This window comes from Lampetra fluviatilis, chromosome 10, assembly GCF_964198595.1.
Source record: "Lampetra fluviatilis chromosome 10, kcLamFluv1.1, whole genome shotgun sequence".
NCBI classification, from domain to species: Eukaryota; Metazoa; Chordata; class Hyperoartia; order Petromyzontiformes; family Petromyzontidae; genus Lampetra; species Lampetra fluviatilis.
In genome coordinates this window covers 12,922,821-12,949,211 of record NC_136284.1, presented here as the reverse complement: position 1 = coordinate 12,949,211, position 26,391 = coordinate 12,922,821, and positions in this window count along the sequence as shown.

Here is a 26,391-nt window from a genome sequence, read left to right as displayed (position 1 = left end):
TTTACTCCGCAATTGTGTGCGTGGTCGACTCAGCCTCAAATCAGTATCTGGTGTCATTTGTAATCATCGCCACTTGGGACACAAAGGCGGCCGGGCGTGGTGCTGGCCACCCAACCCTCTCGTGAGCTGCCAGCTTTCATAGGCGCTCGCTAACCACACTTGCCCCAAATGTATGCTTAGGTTATACAGGTGGTCTTTGTCTTTTGTATGTAAATATAATGTAAAGGGTTTCAGTGAAACACGTGGAGTAATTGTAGGCGTCATTTGTCATATGTGTAAAGTGCGTGCCTGTTTAATTGCACAGCCTGTAAACTCAAGCCACCATTCAGTTTGTTAGTCAGTTTCATAACGCTTGTCTGGAGCAAATGTGTTGTTTGCGCGTATTGTTTTCGGTTTCATGAACATCAGAGGTAGAATGCATTGGGTTTTCCTCGCACCTCACCCCCAATGTAAATCACGCATGCTGCTCGTTCACAACCGCAGGGCGGCTAGGGTTGGTGTTTATATGAAGTGGCGGTCAAACACGATCATAACTTCATAACTCAGAGCGAGTGAGGCGAGGGAGGACGGAGATCGGCGCTCAGTAATTGCGCTCAGGGCTGCAACTGCAATTAAAGGTGGCAGGGCGGTGCCTCCCAGCAAGACGGACCTGGGTTCAATATCTAACTCACGTGTGCCTCTCTGTGTCCAGGTTGCATGTTCTCCCTATGTTATGCGTGGGTTTCCTCTGGGCTTTCTGATTCCATTCCATAGCTAAACAAAAAAAAGTTAAATCTAACCGGAATTGGCCAAACATCCCAATGCTGAAATGTACCTGCAGATTCCCCAAATTGGGATTCCACAAAGCAACATCGCTTCCGACCGCAACAATTGGACATCTGTGAAAAAAAAGCTTCATAGCTCATCGGATTCCCTCCAGTATATATATATTCTTATATTCTGAATTGGCAGAACCATCCTGAAGAAGGTCTCGAGACTCAGTGAGACTTTCCAGGGTAAACAAGTGGAATGATGATGACGACGACGATGATGATAATATTAAGGATTCCCATGTAACCCCGGTGACTTTGTGGTTGATTGGCGCTTGCCAGTGTAACGGCCCTCCTGCCTCACTGCACCGTTCGCTCCTGTCACTGCTGTACCCTCGCCAATCTGTGCGGCACCGGTGTGGTGGATTCGATGGCACCTACCCAAAGGTGAGGGAGACGGAGGTTGAACCCCCACGTGGTCACGTGGAGAGTGCGCCATGTGCGCGCGTCTGAATCCAAGGCCTCTGTGCAGGTTATCTCAAGTCTGACAGGCAGACGCGTAAGACCCCATCAATGCAGAGCGTATCCCTAACCGTGATGGCGTGAGGTCGTTCATTCGCTGGCTTGTTAAACAGTCCGTTTTCACCACATATATCCTTTCTCAAGATGCTAGTTCTTGTTATTGTAGTGCAGTGTTCATATATATTTATGTTTTTTTTTTTATATGAAAATGTTATCCAACGCATTGTGTAAGCTCTGCTGTGAACACGATGCTACTCAGCGTCGACAACCTTAATCCGCACCAGTTTCAACACCAGTTTGCTCACACAGCGAATACATGCAAAGTTACGATTTGACTCAGGCTTTCGGCCCAATGAGAAGAAAGTGTTCACTCATCATTGCGACCACGTGACTTTTTGACTTGAAGCCTACACGATTTCAATGTGAGCGCCTGCAATGTTATGCACTCTACGCCTATGGCCAACGTAATTTCGTCTCAAACTGACAACATTCCACCCATGCTTGGGCATTCATTTCTCTCCATAGCTCTGATGAGTGTAACATTCGAGCAAAATGCAGGCATCCTGCTCGAAAGTGATCTTGACTAGTTGGGACAAAAAAAAAACCCCGAAGAAGACGAAAGGTTTAAGATGGCAAAACATTCCATGACCTGGGGCAGAGCCGTGAAATTTACTCAAACTGCCAACAATTATCAATGACAGTTATGGCCACAGTTAACATGCCACACCGGAAAAGACTTACAGGAGCCACACATGCCGACACGATGCCAAAGCAAATGGAATCGCGGTAAACTCTGCGCCGCTCAGACATCTGAACCTTAAACTTGGCTCGCATCCTGTTTACATGACCACGCAGTGCAGAGATAACGTTCATCGCTCGGTTGTGGAGTCCCATCATAGAGTTGTGTTGTTGTTGTTGTTTAAAACCCTTAGTAATTGTATCTTTACACATCATTATTTCCACCTATCAGACAACCCTCGCGTGTGTGTTATTGCAGTCGAAACAACTACGAGGGCATTAGATTGGGTTTTAGAAATCTGGAGAAGGTATTTGAGCATTGTAAGCTGTCCGCTAATGTAAACGCGCACTTTACTGTATGTGGGTACGTTTGCTCGCGTCTTTGAGCCTACTTAAAGTGGTTTCCCGTGGGAATGAGTGTGAGGTAGGGATAATCAACTGTTTATAGTCATGGGCCAATCTTGGAAATTCCATGTTTTCATGGCTGTCGTAAGTTAAACCACATGACAATTACCACATTCCCAGTGCTATCCATAAACTCTGTTTATACTCGTTTGCCTGGCTGTCTGAGATAGCATTTTTTTTTTCAATATTATAAACTGAGTTGACCTCTTAATGGTAAGGATGTTCTTCAGAGCATCAAATATACAACTTAAGTTTCTCAAAAGTGGTTTAATTCACTGTGTAAAAAATAATTGTTGCAGTCAAATATAAAGTCAAATTGCTCTGCATATAAAATTCATGTTGACTTTCTTAAATAAATGAATCAAAATTTGTGATGTAAACCTCAACTGAAATATGATTTAATAATATTGGCAACATCTGAGTTTGATTATTTATTTTGACTTGTTTCTTCTCGTTTGATCGCTAATTACAAACGAGCGCACAGGATTGGCGAGTTATTATTTTGTCACATGCAGACTGGTCAAAGTCTCATCAAATACAAAAATAAATGACATTGGTTAAGGCAAACAGATCTGACATCTGTGTGTAATTGGAGAGTGGCACACGTGGATATGCAAATAATTCAGATGTGTGCTTTTGAGCATAATATATTTCTGCTCGGCTCAGATTTTCTTACTGATCTGCAAGCTCTTATTTATAATGCAAGGACAATCTTGCTTGCTTTTCACACGATATTCCAAACTGTCTGCTGTTGCAGTGTAGAAAAATGGCTCTTCGCAATGGGTGCAATTATATAGGCAAAAACTAGCAACGTACATAGTTTTAGACTCGTTGTTGCCTTGGCTTTGCGGCTGTAAACAACACAAGACAGGGGCGATCAGCAATTTGTCCAGCAAGGCAGTGCTTGGGTTTGAGCCATCACAGACTGAGCCCAACTAAATTCTCAGCTTTAATCACCCACAACATTATTCACAAGTTGGAGCGAGTATGTGGAAACTGGGGTTGCTGTGATATTATTTTTCACGATATGATGCGATGTAAAAAAAATCGAATTATTACGTTTTATCGCAATATTACGTTTGCAAAACCTTTGGAAATTCTCATTTTGTATTTTATTGTTGTAAGCTGCTATACTTCCAGTACGGATGAAGATAACTCAAACGTTCTCCAGGTGTGCTTGCCTCGACTTGAGTCCGCCATACATCTTTCTAATTATTACAATCGATACTCGCTCATAGAACACGTGCAGTCAGTTACTCTGAGCAAACCTACAGTAAATAAATATATGCGCTACAAAAATGATTACGTCATATATGTCCATGCTTGTCAAATATGGCAGAAAACATTTCCAGAGCATTGTTTTAATTGATAATAGCTATTTATTTTGCACTTTAACGGATGCGTTTTTTTTACATATATATACATATTTTGTCAGGAAAAAAAAGTTTTTTTTGTAATGTTGTAATGAGCAACGTTAATTTTTTTATATTACGATACAGTGGTACCTCGGTATACGTCGTTAATTCGTTCCAGAAGGTAGGACTTATACCGAAAATGACGTATACCAAGCTAATTTGTCCCATAAGAAATAAAGAGAAAGGACATAATCCCTTCCAGAGTATAAGACATTATATTTTATATGGCATATTATACATTAATGGGGTTGTATAAAATAATTTAGACACTACGTATTACTAAAATGCATACATAAATTAAAATAAATGCATAAATAAATAAAAAAAAGTGAAATAAAAAAAATTAACGTCCCCTTACCTTGCTGAGAGGAGTTGATAGCCTACGAGGATGGTGGTGAGGAAGGGGATGAGTCGTGAGCGGGGTCTACGCGGGTACACGGTGACTCATCCTGACCCATACAAGTTCTAGCAAGCGCGTCGTATCCCAAGCAAGACGTCGTATCTCAAGACATTTTTTTCTCGTCAAAACACGACGTATACCAAATTCGACGTATTCCAAAGTGGTCGTATACCGAGGTGTGACTGTATTTTGAATCGCCATATTATGGCGACCCGAATGAAACGTGAATTCCAGGACTAACTCACTGAGAAAATGCATGATTTCCCTGTAGACGAGTCCAACCCAGCATTATGTAAAGACACATCCTCAATCAACAACATTCAATTGCACATGTTAAATATTTCAATTACATTGGTACAACACGCGGGTGAGTTACATTATTCAAACTATTAAGAAACGTAAGAGGGTTTGGGCATAACACGTCACTCTAAAGGATCATGGACGATGGTCAAGAATACAACGATGATGTTAACCACGTCACGTGGTATACAGGAGGTTGTGGGTTCGATCCCGACGCTGACCCCTGTATATTTAGAGTTTCCATATTCTGCCCGTGGTCGCGTGGATTTTTCTCCGGGTCCTCCGGTTTTTCCCTCCACATTTAGAAGCATGCGTTTAGATTATTTGGCTGTTCTAAATTTCCACATGATAAACCACTTCATTGGGGTATCATTTGTGGCCAGGTCGCTTCTGAAAAGAGTTATACAGTTCAATGGGCCTAACCTTGTAAATACAAAAAATAGTTTATAGTTATATAGTTTAACAATAGAATGGCAGCCAAGGAATAGAACATCCATGGGGGAGATGGAGTGATGAGGTCGGCTCGTGTGCAGGTGCTGGATGGAACGTTGAATCACAGGATTGTGAGAAGTGGTGGTGGCGGCGTGGGCAAGCCTTCATCCAGCAGTTGATTTATCATAGCTGACGACGATGATACGTAGTCAACCGTGATAATCGGAGGTGCGGGGAAAGGACATCAACTAAACACAAGAAGTAATTGGTACAATAGTACTATATTTTACTTACAAAAATAAAAAAACCCATTAGAAACAAATATGAACAAACTTTTAAAACGAATGAACAAGTGTGGATTGATTTCGATGCCATTGCCGTAGAGCGTAAAATTGCATGTGGAGCAAATTGAAACAAACTTGACAGTATTCTGGAATAATCCAAGTTAAACCTCGGATCTGTTGCTGTTAATGTTACTGTATACCATGCTATTTACATGTTAGCTCTAGTTCAACACATACTCTTATTTTGACTGCCAAATTGCAATGTTCCCATGCCCTGCAATTATAAATACAGCAGGTCGCATATCTGACATAAGGTAATTGGAAATACAATACTGCAGTTAATGGGAATATTGTGTAATGACTGGGATGTCATATCGTCATGCATTGTGGTAATTTGTTGCTACTGAATTTGGTTTCTTCGTATTCATGGAATGAAGGACACTTATGCACAAACTATTAAAACTAAACAATTTTGATTTTACCAGGGAAGGCCCACGGAGCTGTATAGCTCTTTTTCAGAAGTAACCTGGCCACAAATTATAGCTTAACGAAGTGGCTTATCACGTGGGAATGTATAGTAGCCAAATACTCTAAACGCACGTTGTTTCTAAATGTGGATAAAAAAAACGGAGGATCCGAAGAAAAATTCCATACGACCACGGGATGAACATGCAAACTCCAAATATACAGCGAGGGTTGGAATCGAACCCATTAACTCCTGCATACCAGGTGAGGGAGTTAACATCTCCCCACCATCTACGGTGGGTGCACAGAACTCAAAAGGGAAAAGTGTCAAAGTCTTCATTGTTCAAATGAGCGTTGGGCAGTGCTCATCACGAGCCAATCGCATTGCACGCCACCACCATCGCCATCACCGTGGAAAATAGTCAAAGTTATTGCTTGCTCAATTGAGCATCAAGGCGGTGCTCGTTTCCCGTTTAAAGCCCTGACCAGGTGGTGTCAATTCCACATTTCTATGACGGGAGCGAGTGTATCCAAAAAACAAGAAAGTGGTACTTGGTTTTTAATGACCCCTGGAAGGATGATGGGCTGAGCCAACCCCCATGAGTCAACCCCCAACCAGGACTCTGAATCGCAAACATTCCGATTGCCCTTTGCTCTACCGTTTAGACGTACCCAGTATCACATAGCAAATGTCAGCTTCAAATCAGAAGCTACTGTACTGCTCGTCCAGGTTGTGTGATTTTATGAAGGCCAGTCTCAGACAAAGTTCACTTTCTGAAATATGTCCTAACAATGTCTTTTCATTTGCCCTGCAGCATAGTTTTTTTTAATCTTGGGTTTGTAATTGTCACAACCTTCTGGTTCACCTCATCTTATATTCTGGAGGCATGAGCAAACCCACCAAGTCATTATTTCAGAAATGCTTAACTAAGTTTTCGTCTAGCCTTGAATTACCACCATTTGATGTGCCATCCGTGGTTGGTGCATGCTGGCGCCCCCTTGACACTGGTGCAGGGTGGTTAGCCAGCGGCTTTCAATTGACACATTTGCACCATGTGCTGCAACAGTGTTATTGCCGAAACCTTGATTAGGGGCCTCGCTGATGCTGAGGGTGAGGCCCTGGGACCTAATAAGGCTTCAGGAATAACTCAGGGAGGAAGCGAGAGTGCACATTGATGTCACACCGAGTGGCACCAACTGCAAATCCGTCGGGCGCAATGTTGTTTTCAAACATTTATCGCACCTCTACACCCCCAATTTATGAAACCCAGCCACCAATGCGATATTACAGGACGCAGAAACCTGCAAAGTTTTCTGCCACTGCTCTGTCTGTAGTCGCTATGTGTGGCGCAGTAAAGTACTCATTTAAAGGTGTGCGTTTTAAGCATTTAAGGGCCATATTGTGAAAAAGTAAATAAAGATATGATCCATTCGGCCACACGAATATTAATTTATTTCACGTATTATGTTTGAATAAAATAAACACGTAACTGATATAGTTGGAACTACGTACGGTGCGAAAGAAGTTCAACGTATGTACATACCTAGTCCACTGCTGACCCAAGCCGTCCAGCCTTGTGCTCATGAGCCATATGGCCAACTCCCTGCCCCTGTTCAGATCTGGGCTCAAGACCTTTATCTTCTGTCCTGTTCATCACTGAATGCCTCCTCATCTGTGACGTGTGAAATAGATTATGATAATACTACTAATAATAACAACCTGTCTTCCTGTTATCAGTGATTCTCCGTGAAGCACGTGTTCTGCTTTGTGTACAGTGTCTTGATGTGCAGCTGCTGGCTGCATGCAGACGCTACAGAAAGCTAAATTGTATTGTAAAGTAATATAAATGAAAATGAGTGCCATAAGATTTATCAGTGCTGCACGTGGAATGTTTTTGAGTCGCGCTTTTGTTGGAATGTGATTGACAATCAGTTTAACAACTCTGAGTAAAGCTATTGCGAAGACGAAGAATAATGGGAAGTTAACATCATGAATCTCAGGAGCAACATTGATGAGCCTTCTCTAGCATGGGATACAAAAAAAAAATCAACGCACGCGCCTATAACTCTGCCTTAAAATGTAAATATGTAATTGGTGACGTTTCGGGGAATGGGTCTTCTTCATAGCGCATGAGAGCATGGAAGGGCTGCTGCCTGTTTTTATAACAATTATATTTAACATTGATTTGCAAGGCGCCTTCCACTAATGTATCAAGGTGCCTGTATATATATATTTGTTTTTTCGAGGCCACAGTGTTATTGACGAATGTGCTAAGTTTTTTACTAATAATTTGCGTGCGCACCACTGCCAATGCAGTATCACCAAACAATTTGTCTCGAAGAGCAGAAGCGAAAACTGGGTGGGGGATCTAAGTCACCTTGTCAATCTTTGTAACTCCGGCCACGCTCTGTTCTCTCCATCTGTCCACTTATATTTTGTTCATTTCAGCTACTTCTTTTTGTGCTGACAAAACCTTAATCTAAGGCATGTGGCCGGGATGTACACGCTGACAAAAACACACACACGCACACACACGACCAAGCCAGCCAGCCAGCAACGACATTGACCTCTTCCTTGAGCCTGGCTTGTCTATTAGGGCAAGTGCTGCTCGCGAGCATTAAATGGAAAGGCTGGCGAGGCCGCAGGGAAGGCGGTGTGACCAGCAGCGCACGCAGCCACCTTTGCCTCGCTGAATACCGTGGCTCTGTCAACCTGGGAGAGAATCACACACATCAAGAGCGGACGCCAATAGCCACTGGCTGTTGAGAAAATTGCAACCTTAGCCACAATTATTGCAACACCGATGTATTGATCAGTATAGCATTGCACCTTAGAATGAATGTACACGAAAACACACGCAAAAAAACACATCTAAATATCCACTGAACATCCATATAGACTGTTGGGTCAAAGCGAGTACGTCAAAATAAGTTACCTGTGTTTGTAGCGCAGTGGCGCGAATTACTGCACTCCCTACAGAGATAAAGAGAGGCCTCAAATAGCCTGTTAGCAGAGTGTTGGTGCAAGTGCTGTGAGTGAGAAGCACCTCTGAAGGCCGACACACCACACGAGGGGTTGGGGCGGCCAACACCACGCCCGGCCGCCTTTGTCTTCCCAATGCTGATGTTTACACACTGCACCAGGTACTCATTTAAGTCTGAGTTGACCTTGGTTGGCCCGGTTCGTAGCGGAGTTCTCTCAGCGCTATGCTTCTGGGCACATAGATAAAGATCCCCCGTATATCCTTTAACAGACTGTTGGGGCAAGTGCTGTTGGCGATTAGTAACCAAAGAAGGCCGGCACGGCACACGAGGGGGTGGGGTGGCCAGCATCACGCCCGGCCGCCTTTGTCTCCCCCAGTAGCGATGTTTACACATTGCACCAGACACTCACTTGAGGCTGAGTCGACCTAGGAGGGAATCCCAGAACCGATTCAGGTAAATCGTCACCGGTGTTGGCATCGTGAGTGGCAATCGAACTCGGACCCGCCAGGGTTCGCAGCGCAGAGCGACAACCGCTGCACCACCGCTCCCCACACGCAACGCGCACTTTCCACTGGGGCTGAACGATGAATCGATTTCAAAAGGAAATCGCAATTTGAAACAATGCGATTAGCAAATCGCAAAGGCTGCATTTTTTGCGATTTGAAAAGTCCAATTACTTTCTTATTGGAATTGTTTTATTTTTAAATTATTATTACAACTTTTTTAAATTTAACTTAACAATTGTTCTACGTTTGATTGCTCTATTTCATCCATAATAGAGGTTATTTCTACGCGATCTAACTCAAAAAACCTCTTATGGATGATATTGGTCGCGAAAGCCTACGTGTTAAACTGTTCTATTTCAATTAAAACATTTTAATTAATAAATGTTAAAAGCAATTCATATTTTTTAAGTTCTCATCCTTGCATTAGAATATATAGAGCAGTTCATATTTTGATGGTATCATGTGGTAATGCTCCATCACAGTAAACATTGAATTGAAGCTTGACTTAAAAAAATGTAATCGCAATCGCAATATCTGTCAGATAAATCGCAATTAGAAATGTTCCCCAAATCGTTCAGCCCTACTTCGCAAGCCGCCACGCGCGTGCAGGTCACGCGCGTGCAGGTCACGTGCGGGGACGTCCGCTCTCAAGGCGTGGACTTGGCAGCGTCGGGGCAGCTTGCGGTGCGATGCCTAGCGCAGGTGATTGCCACGCTCTGTCGACAGCCGCTTAAAACAAGAAGCCACGCAATTCCTCTAATCCCGCCCCCCCCCCCCGCTCGCCGCCCCCTAATCTGTTCTCGTGATTGTCCGACACGCGTAATTACAGTCGAAGAGTGGGATTCTTCAAAGTGCAATTCAGGCAGGCGGGCAGGCATCCTATTATTCTCTCATTTGTGCATAGCTGCAAATCCATTTGCTTGGTAAAAGTGTTACACGGATGCTTGCGATTAGCAGTGGCCATTAACTTGTGCATCGTGACAATTACAACGTATTTGCTTAACCCCTCCACACCTACACTTGACAAAACACGAGGATGTAACTCGTGCGAGGTATAGCGTGGGGCTTTCTTTCATTTGGCAGTTTATTCAGTGGTGTTGTTTATGCATATAAGATAAATACGAGCATGCCAAACCTTAACAACGAATGAAGCTACAGTTGATCACCTATACTCAATATGATTTTGAAAATTGTTCCAATGTGTGTGCGTGTCTGTGTCTGCGCAAGCTGCAAGTTCTGCATAAATAACTAAACCCTGGCCAATATGGCCTATTTGGAGGTGGCGCGCGATCGCACGGCGGTTAGCACACTGCACTCGAGAAACCCGACAACCTGAGTTCGAATCCCAGCCACGGCTGCCAGCAAGTGGCGTGTGATGGGTGAAGTTGCTCCGGGATAGACCTTCACAATCCCCACTGACCGCGTGGCCGGCAAAGCAACGTCAAACGACTTTGCACGACAAGCATGTGGGGGCCTTCATGCAGCAGCCAACTGACAAAGTGGTGTGATTTAAAGTAGACGACCATTGTCATGGTCTCATTGAATCGCGCGGTGGCTTTCGGATGCGCTTCTCCGGCCGTCTGTAACGCGCTCTCCTCCGATTTTAGGAAACCACTGGAGCTATACACTTTTACAATTTTGATTGAAAATTATTTTTTACAGCTGTTTTCTAGCACGGTTGGTTACGTACGGTGCGAAATAAATTCAACATACATGTAGACATGCGAGGTTATATGACGGTGGGATTGGTCAGACAACCTTAGGCCTTGACAAATAAAGGCATGTGCATTGGATTGAAGAGATTTACTCAACTTTCAAAATTGCTGAAATGCCCTTTGTACCACCATGTATCAAAATATGAAGTGAATTAACGGATTTACACTTATTTTCAGTAAGATACTTATCGTTAATACCAACATATATTTCTCATCCTTATGCGGCGTGTGTCGTGTTTTTTGCTTTCACATTTTTATTGTTTAATGTGAAATACACCTCGTGGGTCACTTTGGGTGGAGAGGGGGTTTCAAGTGTGAAATTCAGTGGGTATAAATGGAAAGGCAAGGTCAAGGACCCGTGCGTATGTATGTTGAACTTCTTTCACACCGTACGTAGCCAACCGTGCTAATCGGATGAGGGTCAGGGCATTATTATGCAGTGTCTGCTCTCATTAGCAAACATCACAGACGATGTGAAGAAGCCATGGCGAGGAGGGAGGCTGAGTGGGAGAGGGGGGGCAAGGCCGTAGCCATGGAGTCAACATTGGGGGGGACCAAATCTTCCAGGGAGTCTGCCCCCCCCCCCCAGAAAAAAAAAATCTAAATTTGAAAACGAATTTCCTGTCTAACACATAGGATGGACTTTATAACACATAGGATGGACTTTATATTTATTTTAACAATGACGTCTAATAGTGTATTGTATTACATTGCTCTTTTTATATTTCTTCATATTTTCTTGTTTCATTGTATGTAATGGCCGAGATTAGAGATTAATAAAGTACAACCATAACCACAATCATATAAACAGAAATCTATTTTACAGCAATATATTGGGGGGGGGGGGGATATTTTGAGCATATTTGATTATTATAATTACGGCCTTGGGGGGGGCGGGGTATTTGTTTTTCGAGCAACTGCTGCGCATCAGTCTCAGAAAAGCAGGCCCATTGGCCGTTCATGCGAATTCTGAATTTACTGCATGCAAGTATCCCAACATGCCATTGAACAACAACAACAACAGAAACAACCTCTTCGTGGTGGCGCGCTTGTTTGACGTGTCAAGAAGACGGAGACCCCCCCGAACCGCACGCAGACACAGTTCGTGGCCCGGGCCGATGCCGGCAACGTGAACTCCCAATAGGTGGCGACATTCGGCAAGGAAGGTCCTCTGAGGATTCCTGACGTGGATGCGTGAGGGGGGGGGGTGTGGGAGAGCGGTAGTGTAGCGGTTAGCGCTACGCTGCGCTACGAACCTGGCCACCCGAGTTCGATTCCCGCTCACGGCCAACACCCAGTGACGATTGTCTGAACCGGAGCTGGGCCTCCCCTAGGTCGACTCAGCCTCAAATGAGGCGCTCTTCTTCCACCTCCAACCCAGCTTATATATAAGCTCCAAGCTTGGCAGTGTCTCATTCTTCACCTGAAGACGTTGTAGCCGAAACGTCGTGAGAATTATTTTATTATGTTTTATTTTTATTATTGTATTACTTCCCTTCTACGTGACTTTTTCCGAAAGAACCAAGAAGATGAATCCCTGCAGTCACGAAAGCTTTAAATCGAAATTTAAGAGTACCTGGTGCTTATGTATAAATCTCCACTGGGGAAGACAAAGGCGGCCGGGCGTGGTGTGCTGGCCCACCCACCCCCTCGTGTGCCGTGCCGGCCTTCATAGGTGCTGCTCGCTAACAGCACTTGCCCCAACAGTCTGTTAAGGCTACACGGGGGGATCTTTGTCTTTGGTGGGGGGGGGGGATTGAGACATTGCCTTGACACGCTCTGACCCCACCATTAGGCGACGTGCATCGCCCGCGTGGGGGCTTGTGTGGCTCAGCGCCTGCCGCACAGCGAGGGCCACCATCCCTGCTCGCTCCAGCGACGCGTCAGCGGTGGTCGTCTGCAGACGTGTTCAGCGCAGGGCGACTTGGCTCGCACCCGATTTAGATTGAGCGTCACGTGCAGCGCAGAGAGGTTTATGTTCCAAACGCCATCTTTGTGCGTGTCTATTTTACGCAGGGCAATTTTAGTCTCAGGTGTGGACAAAATAACATTAAAAACAACACTTTTTTTAAAAACACGCTTTTATGAAATGTACTAGTAATGGAAGAAAATCCACGACTCTGGGAAGTGGCCCCGAAGCTTGGCATAATGTAAGGGACCTTGGCCAATTACAGCCAACGTCAGTTTACCGTGGACAATTAGACCCAAGCCGAAACATAACAGATAAAAAAGATTGTTTAAAAAAAATATATATATATTTATTTTTTATGATAGAATATAGACATAAGTATACCAAGTTTGCAGTCGATACCACATTGGTAAGTGGGTTAAAATTGAGTTACAAGGTTTGAGGATATGACAACAGACAGAGTGAGTTAAATGAAAGCCGCACTTGCACTGCGCTTGCATTGTGTAATGCACACGTGTTCTTGTTCACGTGGGTTTTGTATTTTGTGGACCGTTCCAAGTATATGGTGAATTGAGGCTGATTCCTGGGCCTCCACTAATATCACTTGCATATATATATTGAACTTCTTTCGCACCGTACGTGGCCAACCGTGCTGATCGGAGGTGCGGGGGAAGGACAACAAACTCGCACAAAAAACGAAACAAGTTCTAAAGTGCAGAGCTTCAGTGGCTTCCTAATACCGGAAGGAAGAGCGTTCCAGACGGCCGCAGAAGCGCATCTGAAAGCGCGCGATGCAGTGACCGTCTTTGTTCGATGTCTAATATAATATCTGTCGTATAATATCTGAACCTGCTCTGGCTCCTCCAACTTCACCAACCCACATTGTCCTGCGTGACACATTTTGGTCAAAACACATTCCTGCGGAGAGAGCTGGTAGGAACGTTGGGGGTTGCTCGGCCAATGGCCAGGGTCAACGGCGGCGTGGTGTATTCCGCAAATACGGCCGACTGTGAGGGCGGGCACAAGCCGGAGTGAGTAGGTTAAACGTTGAGTTTTATAAGGGCACCACGGGGTGACCAGCCCCTCCCCACCCAGCCCCACCCTCCCCACCCAGTCCCTCCCCACCCTCCCCTCTCTACCCAGCCCCACCCCTCCCATTTTTGGATGCACGACGGACGGACGGACACAATAATCCCCTGTGGGCTGGTGTAACCAGGAGCTTCCTACCAGTATAAACCCCATGACCAACTAAGCTTGAGGAAGCCTGCATCCAGTCGTGGATTGAGAAGGGGCTGAAGACTGAAATTTTGTTTCATGTACACTCGTGGGTAGTATCAGCACTGGATGAAGGCCTACCCACGCCGATGGAATTCCTCTTGGTTTTGCAATTCTACAGTGTACCTCGCCCCAGCACACGAGTTGATCTCATCTCTTCTTTACAATGTTTGGAACATATGCAAGAGAACTCCTGTGAACCCCAGTGATATGGAGGGCCAAAATAGCGGATTCTATTATCCATGGGACTATCCACAATTTCCTCCTCTTTTACACGGGGGAAAAAAATCATGGATAACCCGCATATAAGATGATTAATTTGCCACGTGACTCCTCTTATCCGTGAAATAGTATTTTGAAGTAGCTTCGCTATGTGTTGTGGGTTAAAAAAAGTGTGACTAATCGTGGACAATTGGAAGAAATACGGCAGCAGGTAATAGGAATTTTAGCAGATCTTACAGCTGCCATGGATAACAGGAGTTACGGTAAAAGAGCCACAGATAAGAGTTCTCCAGAATGTATGTTGATGTCGCTGTGAATATATTTATTAAGAGCGTATCTCCTTTTCCTATAGTTTAAGTTAAGTTTGCATTACTTCCTGAAATATAAACGTAGCTGTTACAGCTATATAAATACTCTACAGTAGTTTTGTTAAATTCTATGTTATTTTTATGCACTTTTATTACGCATGCTTCGTTATTGAGAGCCTGAATCACTGTGTCAATTAATTGGTCATCATAGTTTTGTCTTTATTTTGAATGGAATAATAATTTAACGCATCATTCCACGATTGAGCTCTTCCAATTCTGTGTAAACACTTGGTAAATAGATTTGCTAATTTTGTTACAACAGCTGGTGCTGCTTCTTTAATGATATCCACAGTTATTCCATCCAGTACAGGAGCTTTCCCTGTTTTCATACTGTGAAGGGCAGGTTATACCTCCTCAAGTTTGACATCTGAAACCTCCTCCTCCTCTTCATCTGAAACAAAAAAAGTATTTGTTTCCTGGGAAATTTGATGTTTTTTGTGAAATTAATCCGTCAGAAAATAAATTCCTACACGGGGTCCTTAATCACGCATTATGGGTTCATCTTGCTGTCTTTAAGCTACTATCTATGACTTACCAGTCATTAACTTCCTTCTTTACGAATTTCTATGATGCCTTTAATGACTTTTGTGTTGTGTTTTCTGCTTTCTACTCTGCGGCTATACCTCTGTGAAATTAACATGATAGCATGGATAGTTGGTTTACATCTGTTAACAAAAGTAATTAAATATTGTTGATGCAGCTGCATTATGAAATCATTAGCTACATTATTTAAAGACTGAACATGACATGGGAATGTAGAATGTTCTCCCAGTAGTTCAGCGCTCACATGAGATGTGATCACCACCCAATTCTCACTTTAGCACTGACTAGTATTGACTTTGAGTTGAATAGTAAACAATTGGTCGATACAAAGAGTACACGAGTGAGTGTGGGAATGTATGATTATACTTTTTTTTAAATTAAGATGATCTGTTCTGGTGGAGCAAGTTCTCAGTGAAATTGCTGGTTCTCAGGCTAACAAGTTAAAACGGAGCAGATAACTGCTTTACGTTTCTTCTTCTTGATTCTTTTGGTAAAGTCACGTAGAAGGGAAATAATAAAATAATAAAAATGTAACATTATAAAATAATTCTCACGACGTTTCGGCCACAACGCAAGCAGCCGTCCTCAGGTGAAGAACAGGTCTGTCGGGAAGACAGCGTCTGAATGAAACACCACCAGGCTTGGAGCGTATATTTAAGCTGGGTCGGAGGGGGAAGAGCGCCTTGACAAAAGAATTTGCATATCAATAGGAATTTAGCATATTTATGGGAAATGCAGATATGGTATTAGTCACTACTTGTGAAATGCGTAGGAGGTGGGCGAGGAGTTTCAAAGTCATATTATGCCTGTGCATTATGCAGGATTAGCAGCATCAAAGGGAGGGGATAGGGGTAGCATTAATAAAGGGAAGGAATGTTAATAGTATGTAGCTGCAGTAACTAAACCACCACGTAAAAAACTAAAATATAAACTACATGGTATCATCAGTATACTTTACGTTGCTCTGCTGTCGCACGCTGACCTGGGCATCATCAATCTACTGCTGGACGAAGGCCTCGTCAAGCTCCATCAGTCACAACGGAGAGAGAAAGTTGGTTATGGGGGAACCAAGGCCCTGTTTATAATATAGCACTCGCCACTGATGTTATTTGTCGTTGGGAGTCGAACTTAAGTGGCTGGGTTCTTGGCATAGCGCACTAACTACTGCACTGCCGCTCCGCTCGTCCTGTTCATAGCACACGTTTAGCTCATATCCAGTGTACGCATAATGTTCCGAGATTAACATTAGCAGAGGTCTCCAACTTGCGTAGCTTGAGGACAGGCGTTGGTGAACTAGTTTAAACAACAAGAGCTGCGATTGGTCGGGAAGGGGTGCAGAGAGCTATTGGCAGGATCACTGTGAACAGTTGGATTCGGTCAGAAATGAGGCCGAGATTATGGGGCATTTTCTTGGTAGATACCTCTGGCTTATCTTGGGACGATAATGCTAAGATTTTTCAGAATTCAACAAATAATGAAGGGGTCTGCTTGCTTGTTTTCATTGTAGGAGTGGAATGGGATGGAAACTTTGGTATGAAGTCAGCACATAACCCAACTGTCAAAAGGCAAATCTGTATTTTAAAATGTTAACGGGATTAATACGTCAACAAACGAGTCAATGGGTGTTTTTAAGAGATATTATACCACCCATATACCTTGTATACGCGTTTAAATCTCTGCAAATAAAGTATCACTATCTTGGCCGGCACTCGTGGATGCCTATTAAGTTTTCCACGTTCCCACAAATTTAATTTTGTACACATGCTCGTGTTAATGTTAGCTTTAGCACAGAACATTCTAATGTTTTCGTTTAATTTCATACAGTGACCTCTCTCCAAGCTAAATTCCTAGATAAATGACCGTGTGGGCACGCACAATCCTGTTTGGTGGAATTGACTGACTTTAAGACACTTAAACACCCTATTGACTTAAGCAATGTTTCATTGGAAAGTTTATTTGATAGGTTTCCTCACGTGCTGGAATTAATAAACATATGAACATTGTATATTTTGTTAAACACAACTATTTTTTCAATATCACCAATGAAATTCTACCTTTCCCATAGTTTATGTGGGCAATTAACACAGATATGCATTTCTTTTCGTTGCTATTGGTTGGGAAAGTTTATATTATTCCTCACCTATTTTGTACAAACCATAATATAGTATTTGACAATGCCACATGTGACCGCGAATAGATTTGTAAAAATCAATTAGGTTTTAGGTCATCCAAGGAAATTGTATAGATGACGATTGTGTTTATAAAAATACACTCCTCCTTAATAAGTGTAGAGCTCGCATGTGGTACGGTGTTTGCGTAATTCTCCGTTCCTTCGGCCCGTTAAGTTTCTTGCGACCAGTTTATAGGCCTCAGATATTAAAAATTAAAAAAAAACTCCGTGGGCACTTTTAACCGAAGAAATTCGTTCACATTTTTAATGATGCGCGCCACAATGGCCCAGCATTTGGAGACACCGGCACGTAGTTTCATTAGAGAGGTTTTCTTCTCTCGCTGTTGATGTTATTATTATGAAAGCAAACACTGCCCTACCGCTAAAACACACCAGCTGGTACACATCACACGGCACTGTACACTGTTGGCTTAAACTCGAATGGCCCCGGTACCCTCCTCCACTCCTCGCAGCAAGGCTTAACATGTTACATGTTACTCTCAACGACCTGTCGCTAGGTGAATAAAGGTAATGATGCAAATATCGAACTCCCACAGCAGAATGGAGCAAAGGGTCGAGAGGCTCCTACACGTGCAAGAGATGGAAACATTTGATGAGGAGCAGGTAAGAAAGTTTTGGACATATTCTTTGGAATAATATTTAGCTAATGTATCAGGAGGACACGTTCCATCTATTGCCTCTTAAAATGAAACACAGTGCAAACACGGAAACAGCTGTGCTCTAAGTGCCAGTTTGTTCGGAGTGTTCCACATTTTTTCCATGATGCATTGCAGTCCCTTCACCCTATTTATTTCTGTAAAACGCCTGCCATAAATAAAATCGCAATCTCAGCGAAACGGGGCCATTTGTCAGATGGGCTTCCTTGTGTGTGGACAGAGCGAAGAGGTGGGGGAGGGGAGGGAGAAGACGCTCGCACGTAAACACTTGGACACACGTGGACGTCACACGCGTGTGCACGCGCGCGGTCGGAAAAAAATACTCGTTGGAAATATTGAGTCACAGGTGAAGCGCTGTGTATCAACCCCAGCTCCATTGCTTGGCAGGTATGGCAGGTATGGTCGAGCAAGAGGCACACTTTTGCACCAAGCCACTTTACATGGTTAATCGTTCGGTTCCTGCTGATGCCTGTTAAGATTTGTTGGGAAACTACCAAACATGGCCGTCAAATATGGTGGCATTTTTAACAGTAGGTATTTGCATGTCAGTTTTATAACATAAATCCCAATAATTTTTCCGAGTGAAAAAAGAAAACCGGTGAATTAGCAGTTGTTGGACATGAGAAATAACACATCTTCATAGGCCCGCGTTTGGTGAAGCCAGTGACTTTGCATTTTGACCATCTGCAATGGAGTCACCTGCCCAGCTAAGCGAGTCTGGTCAGGGTCATTAAGCTTGCATCGTTATTTCAACACACACACCGTGGCCACTTTTCCCACGGGCATCAGCCAATCCAAGCTCTGCTTACCCAATGGCAGCACACTTTCACATGCACACAGCTGCCGGCAACAAGGCCCCAATATATATCTCCAGTATCTCTTTTATATATCTGCAGTGGACACATTATTTACCTTAGCCGCGACTGCCTTTTAGTTTGAGGGGGTGGAGATTTAGTGCAAAACTTGAAACGCCAAGCAACTCACATCTGTGTTTAATTGTTAAAGTTAACAGTAACGTTGTTTATTTTACATTTTTTTCACCACTTTTTCTTTCGCGCTGGTAGGACGTGTGCTTGTTTGAAATAAACAAGGCGCAAGAGCTAATGCGCAATTACATCCCTTAAGAAACACTCTGGTTTCCCATACCGCTCCCCCCGTCCAATATTAAGATAATTTTTTCGTACATTTCAGGAGGAAATAAGTGACAGTTGTGAAAGCGTTACCGACCCCTTGCAACACTGATCATTGGTATCTATGGACCTTGTTGATCCCATAGATACCAATCGTTGGTGTTCTTTCCAAAGCCCTGGAGTGTGTGTGAACTTATTCATTGTTTAACCCCGGAGAACTGTGAATGGGATCATCTCTCGCCGCATGTTTAACTGGTCCTCATGGTTACATATGTCCCTTACAGATCACAGGGCACACAGTGCTGGGACGCGAGTAAGTGGGCCGGTGGAATACACAGGTAAACAGGTAAGCAGGGCTTAATATTTCATTAAATATTTTATGGAGCCCCCCCCCACCAACATTCTATACTTATTTCCCCCTGCCAGTTGTGTGGGGGTGGCTATATTTTCTGGAACTCAGCCCCAGACAGCTCCAGATTAATTTAGGCCCGACAGGTATGTAAGTAGCAATGGCAACGTAGCTATTTTATCCCGTAATTCCACCACTTATTTGTGGAATGACTGTGTTTTCATGGAAAACCGGACCAAATCTGCACTTTCAATCCGTGTGGCCAATTTCACGCAAAAAAATAATTACCCATTCCCTGCCATTCATGCCTATATTGTGCAATTGCCCAACGTGGGTGGGTTAGGATAGGGATAGGGGCATGGCCAATGATGGTGAAATGTTTCTGCAAATATTTTCTTAAAGATGCGGGAACTTTCCACCATTGTGTGGAATCACAGCAATTACACACTGCAGCCATGGCAAACACCAGTGGCTCCAGTTCTGAGCCTCCACTATGGTGACGTAGTTTAAATGGGTGGCTGGCACTTTTGTGTGCGCATTGTTTGTTCACCAAAGGAGAGGGGTTGGTGTGGGTTGATGGATTTGGAGTTTGTGAACTATCGTCAGCTTTGGCAGAATCATTGGTATTGTGTACATGATTATCATCAGGCTCATTTAGAATAACTGTTATCATTGTTATGATCATCATGTTCATAGCATAATCATTGCTATCATCATCATCATGTTCACGTAATAATTGTCCCTATAATCATTATGATAATCATTATGATGATGGTGATGATTATTTTGTGTTTAGTTTGTTGTCCTTCTCTGCACCTCTGATTATCACGTCATAATCTTCATCATCGTAACAATCATCATGTTGATATTATAGTCCTCACTATGATCATCGTAATCTGCATCCTTACCATTCTCTCACAGACACACACATGAGCATGTGTGTGTGTGTGTGAGAGAATGAGGCTGATTGGTCGGTTAAGTTCATGAGCCGGGCAAGCATTCTGACGTCGGCATGCACGTCTCCGATTCATTATCATTGACACGCCCCCAGCTTCGGATTGGTTGGCAGGTTTGAGGCTCCACCCATTTCCGCCTGGCAAATAGGGCCGAAAACTGATATTTGGTTTTAGCACAATGGCTTTGAGTAATTATTGATTAACACCAGAATTCCACAAAGGTGTGGATACAAACACGAGGAGTCCTTCATGGTCTGTATGTGCACATGTGGTTTTCAACAAAATGTGGTGACATCGCTACTCGGACACGAGCACAATCCAGGTGGCCCAAGTTAAATTCCTGTCCATGAACAACACCACTTGAACCACTGACCGTGGCCTCCCCTAGATCAACTCAGACTAAAAATGAATACCCGTGCTTATCATCACTCGTGAGACAAAGGTGGCCTGCCACATGTGAACATATCTGACGACACCAACCCCTCATGCAATGCCAGCCTTAATAGGTGCTCGCTAACAGAACTTGCCCAGATGCAGTCTCGGGGACTAAGCAAGAGGGATGGATATGCATTAAGAATGATCAAATATTGAAATGCAAGGGCAATTGTCAGGTGCATGAGCATCGCTATTGGAGAGTGGCCGTATCCTTCTTTATTACAGGTTAACATAATCCATTATCATTGCAATTATCGTCGTCATCGCTCACAACTAAATTTAATATGCCCCTTACACACTTCTCCATAAACGAATTGAAATTACTAATATGGAATAATGCATGATTGTTATCACTGACCTCATTAGCTAAGGGTTGACGTGTTTGATTAATAAACATCCACATTTCTTTTTATTCACGATATATATACAGTAGGTGCCTTCTGTATGAAAGTCATAGAGTCGAATGGCTGTATAATTAAGGAGAGGGTTTCAATGGTTTGCCATGTAAAATTTAATAAGGAGTCTCTTCCTTTGTTGCAACTATGCTACAATTATAATGATGTGTGGTTACAGGCAAAATCACAACCACACTACGGATCCGTGTTTGTTTGTGCCATGTTGGCTGCAGTAATCTCTGAGCAGATTAGACCCGTGCCGAACACTGTAGAAATATGAATCACAATAATAACGTTTTGTTATTAATAACTGCCTATGACCAAAATCACCCAGAATGCACCCAATCTTGTCAAATCATGGAAGCATTTGGATAGTGCAGCAGTGGGAATTGTGTCTGAGTTTGAGGAATGCTTCTTTGGACGCGAACCATGCGCAAAAAGAGGTGTTACTGGCAGCAGACGGAATTTCGGCAAAATCAATTGTTGTTCTGTATTCCCCACATCTTCGCACACCCGCAATGACCAGCAGAGGTGAAGTATGGTGAAGTATGGTGAAGTATGGTGAAGTATGGGGGCTCTCATCTAGCAATGGGTTTACCAGAACGGTTAACAGGCAGTGCGCGTACATTACTAATTATCATAAGGAATGTCTATAATAGCCATTACCTTTACACCTTTACCCTGATGCGCAGTAGCGATGTAATGTGTTGCCCCCTTTTGATTAAGTGTCACTCTTTAGGTTTGCGATTTGATTTGAGAATCAATGTTTTTTTTCGGTGAATGTGGAACCTTTAAGTGGCAGGAAGGGGCATGTGAACTCCTCACATATAAGACACAAGAATAATAAAAAAAACCATTGATTTAATACACACAATTCAGTAGGTAATGTGAGCTTTAAGAACCAATATTAATTGATGAATGGCACCCTTACACCTCTAATGCACAGCACACTACAGCACACACACAATTTTAATTCAGAAAGCTTCCAAATGTGACCGCATGTCACGATGTCGTACACAGAGGAATATATGCATATTATGAGATTGTGGGGGAAGAGGAGTGGTTTTAATTTAATGGTGAGAGAGGTGAGTTTTACTTACCGAATGACAATTTGGGCAGACGCAAATGGTCAGTCGAGGGCAAAAAGAAGGGCAAAGTCTTGAGCCTGGACTTGAACAGAGTGATGTGAGTCAGCCATGTGGATCGCCATGCGTGGGGGTGTGTGTGGGGGGGGGAGATCCAGACAGAAGGGGGCAGCATCTAAGAGGAAGTGGCTTCAAAAGGAGAAGCGAGGTTGGCTGTGGGGACTTTGACAGAAGGCGTCATTTGCTTGGTTGGAGGAGTGTAAGGGTAGAGTGGGATGAGAAAGGGGCCAAACCTATGGAGGATTTCTGCAGATGGTGAGGGCAATCGTTGTAGCTGGTGGAGGATTAGATTGGGAGCCATTGGTGTGATCGGAGTACTGTATTGGGCCGATGCCATGCCCTGATTAAAGATGTGGCTGAGGAGTGGCGTTGTGGCATTTTGGATCATTTGGAGGTAAGGGAATTGGGGATGTCATAAAAAGAGAGTTTGTTTGAGAGAAAAAAATAGTAAATTTAAGAAACAGATGAACAGACGCACTCAACCAAACCGCCATCACTAATATGTTGTTCTCTGAATATAGCATCAGATAGTGTAATACCGAGAAATGTTATTCCTGGCGTGGGGCATGTTATGACAGAAATGTGAGAGAGTCTCAATCCTCAAGCAAGCATTGGGCAGTAATCTCCATTGGCAGGCTCAAGCACGCCGTAGGAATACAATCACGGTTAACGTCCCACAACGTAGTACTGATTTTACATACCCTCCAGGGGGGTGATAGGCTAAGTTAGCCCCTAGACAGGATTTTATCCTGTCATGCCAGAAAGTAAAACTAGAATATTGCTGTACTGTAGTTTATTATTAAAATCCATACAAATAGGTCAAGCCTTCTATAAGCATCTCGTTACATGCAGAGTTGTAATACATGGTTTTGTTGTGCATACAAAAATGCCTGCATTGTTGTCATTGGTCATTCTCAATCCACAGCTGAATTAAATCATCTTGTACGTGTAGTCGCAATCCTTATTGTTTCCACATGTGCCACGATAGCATTGCTTCTTTTCCTAACGTGTTCCAATTTTAGTTCAACCAAAAGTGGACTTATCTCTTCCCTTGAATTCGTGTGACCAGCTCCACATTAGACTTTTTAAGAAATAGATAATAATTGTTGACATATTTTGCTTCAGTGAACATGTACTTCAAGTAACAGGTTAAAAACATATTAGCAGATATATATAAAATGTTGTATCTGTCATCGAGAGGAAAGTAAAATTTTCGCCAACTGCTGGTCTTCTTCATGGGCACAAAACGCCGTTGTTTCCTGGTTTGTTGTCCAGCCCATGCTTGTCCATACATACAGATGTATACTAATGTAGATGTTTTAACCTGTACTAGTTTTATAATTGCCAGCAGCGAGGGCACCTCTGGGTTCCTCCCTGGTTCGAAGCTGACCCGAGGAAGTCGGATTAAGATGAATTCTGCTCCGATGACCGTTGAGAAATGTCATGCACGGTGAGTTTAACGGTCTCGCCACAGTTTCCCTGTGGACATTCGTCAACTGAACACTCACAATGAGAAGGTTCCGCCTTTTTGTTGGTACTGTCGCTGCTCTTTTAACAGGGCTGTCTGAGGGCGCCGCAGGCATCAGAGAGCTCTCTCGCCTCACTCCAGCAGGGCACTTTTCTGCCCTAGATTGTGGGCTCAGCTTGCCACGACAGCAGAAATAAAAATGACGTTCTGGACCCCTGGCATCCAGACACGCATGGATTTCCATAATCACTGCACAACTTCTCTTTCAAAGCCCTGTTCTCCCATGATCCCATATGTCCCCTCTTGCCAATGCTCCCAGCCTCTAACCTATTCACCGAACCTCTGTCTCTCCCTCATTCACATCGCAATTTTCATGCTCGAGGCATAAATTTGAACTCGGGGTATCTGCAAGATCATTGCACCTTACCCCTGAAAAATAAAATCTTATAGCCCCATTGGTCACTCTAGTAGAAGAAGAAATCACACGTTACAGTTGGAAATGTCAAACCTAGTACCGACAAGTAACTGTGGCCTATATGAATGATGTTACCATAAGTTTAGTTTTTTGACACTTAACCCTTGACACCAAGCCAAACTGTATATGTAGAGTGTATCATAAGCATTCTCAAAAATGATTAAGAATACAACATAAAACAGTTAGTTATGTCATTTGAGACTTGGAATTCGCGTGTGAATAAGCTGTGTGAGTGTGTGGGTGCAATTGTGAATCTGCCTGTTCGTGTGGGCGCAGGTTTATTGTACTGAAAATTAAAGTAACAAAGTTACATCTGCTTACGTTCACATTCTCAAAGGCTTTTAACGGCCCACATATATACTAACTGTATATTTGCTTACGTGCGTATAGAAATATGAATTTCGATAAAATATTGGGCAAGAATAACAAAGGAGGGATGGGGGGGGGGCGTGGGGGTGGGCAGAGAATAAAATAAATAAGCAAAATAGAAAATGAAAGAAAAATAAATATATATATTTTATTCAAAAGGCGGAAGGAATGTGAGTGTCAAGGCTTGGCAGGGCACAGGGGGGGGGGGGGGGCAAGCCAGGCCACCTTCTGATCCGCCCTTTTCATTAATCCCACGTCACATCATCAATCTTGAACGTGGTCTGCACTGACGGCACTCACAAAGGTGAAGCCTCGCAATACATCACCGCTAACGTGCTGGCTCTAATGCGCGCTGGCACATTAGGTTAACCTGCGTTATCCGCCGAAACGTACGGCTTTTGAAGAAGTCGCTTACATGAACGGCATATTTATTTACTGCGTTCAATCGCTCCTTTACCGTTCCCCTCAAGAGGCGTCGGTGATGACAAGTGTGGTCTGGTGTTCAACGGTCCCTTTCACATCACATCAGCGGGTTGGGGATTTGTCAAACATTCATGGCGCCCCTTTAACTGACAAAAAAAAAGGATATTTTTGAGAATGTTGCTCAATGTTACGAGACATCCATGAAAATAAAAGACATTGCCAAATCTCTGTTCAATGTGGTATGGCCACATTTAGGTGCCCCGGAGTATAGGGGATTTGTAAGTCTCGTTGAGAACAAGTGGCATAAATCCTAGAAACCGCATAAAAGCCAGGATCATACGAATGCCCTAGATTCGGCATGCTGTCACTGCGTCTTTGTCGCAGGAGCAAACTTTACAATAAGACAACACGCTTTTGTAAGCAGGCTTTGCATATCGGTACTTACATTTGTTTACAAAATGAACTACCGTTTTTTGTTCTTCAATTTGCTCTTGATGGGTGAAACGTCCAAAAGTGTGTCGGTTCTCAAAATCTATCAGGCTGTCTACGTTAGTGCTCTTAACATGTTCAAGTCAAAGTCAGGAGCAAGACCCATGCAGCTATTATACTGATGTTATTTACCCCCACAGGGAGCTTGTTCAGTTTTTGAACTTGTAACATTCTAATTTAGATTTTAATAACCCACCACAGCACCATCTAACTATAATCTTCAAAGTAAAATTACTGCATTTGCATAAATGGATTTTTTAAAACCATTTTTTCATTACGGCAATGTTTCTAATTTCAATCCCCATTAAACTTTTTTTAAAGTCATAAGTTAGCAATATCAATCCTTCCCTGGAATCCATAATGACTGCATCGGGGCGTGTGCTTAATGGTCACTCCACCTTACCGTGCTTGATGAGCATCCCTCCACAGCGACGCACACGGATGGACTTACGCCACACGGGATTTTATCAGCTGGTGGGCTCAAGTGCAGACTCCACAGGCCACAAGGAGGTCACCTCGAGCACACGGCCCAATTGTAACATCAGGTCACCGCAAGGATGTGCCTCTAGATTATTTCCAGAGACACGCGGCAGCCGACTTCATGTTTTCTGGAGCTCGTTTGGCATACATTCCCACAGATTAGGCTTACAAACCTTTCCCAGATGTGGCGCAAGCAA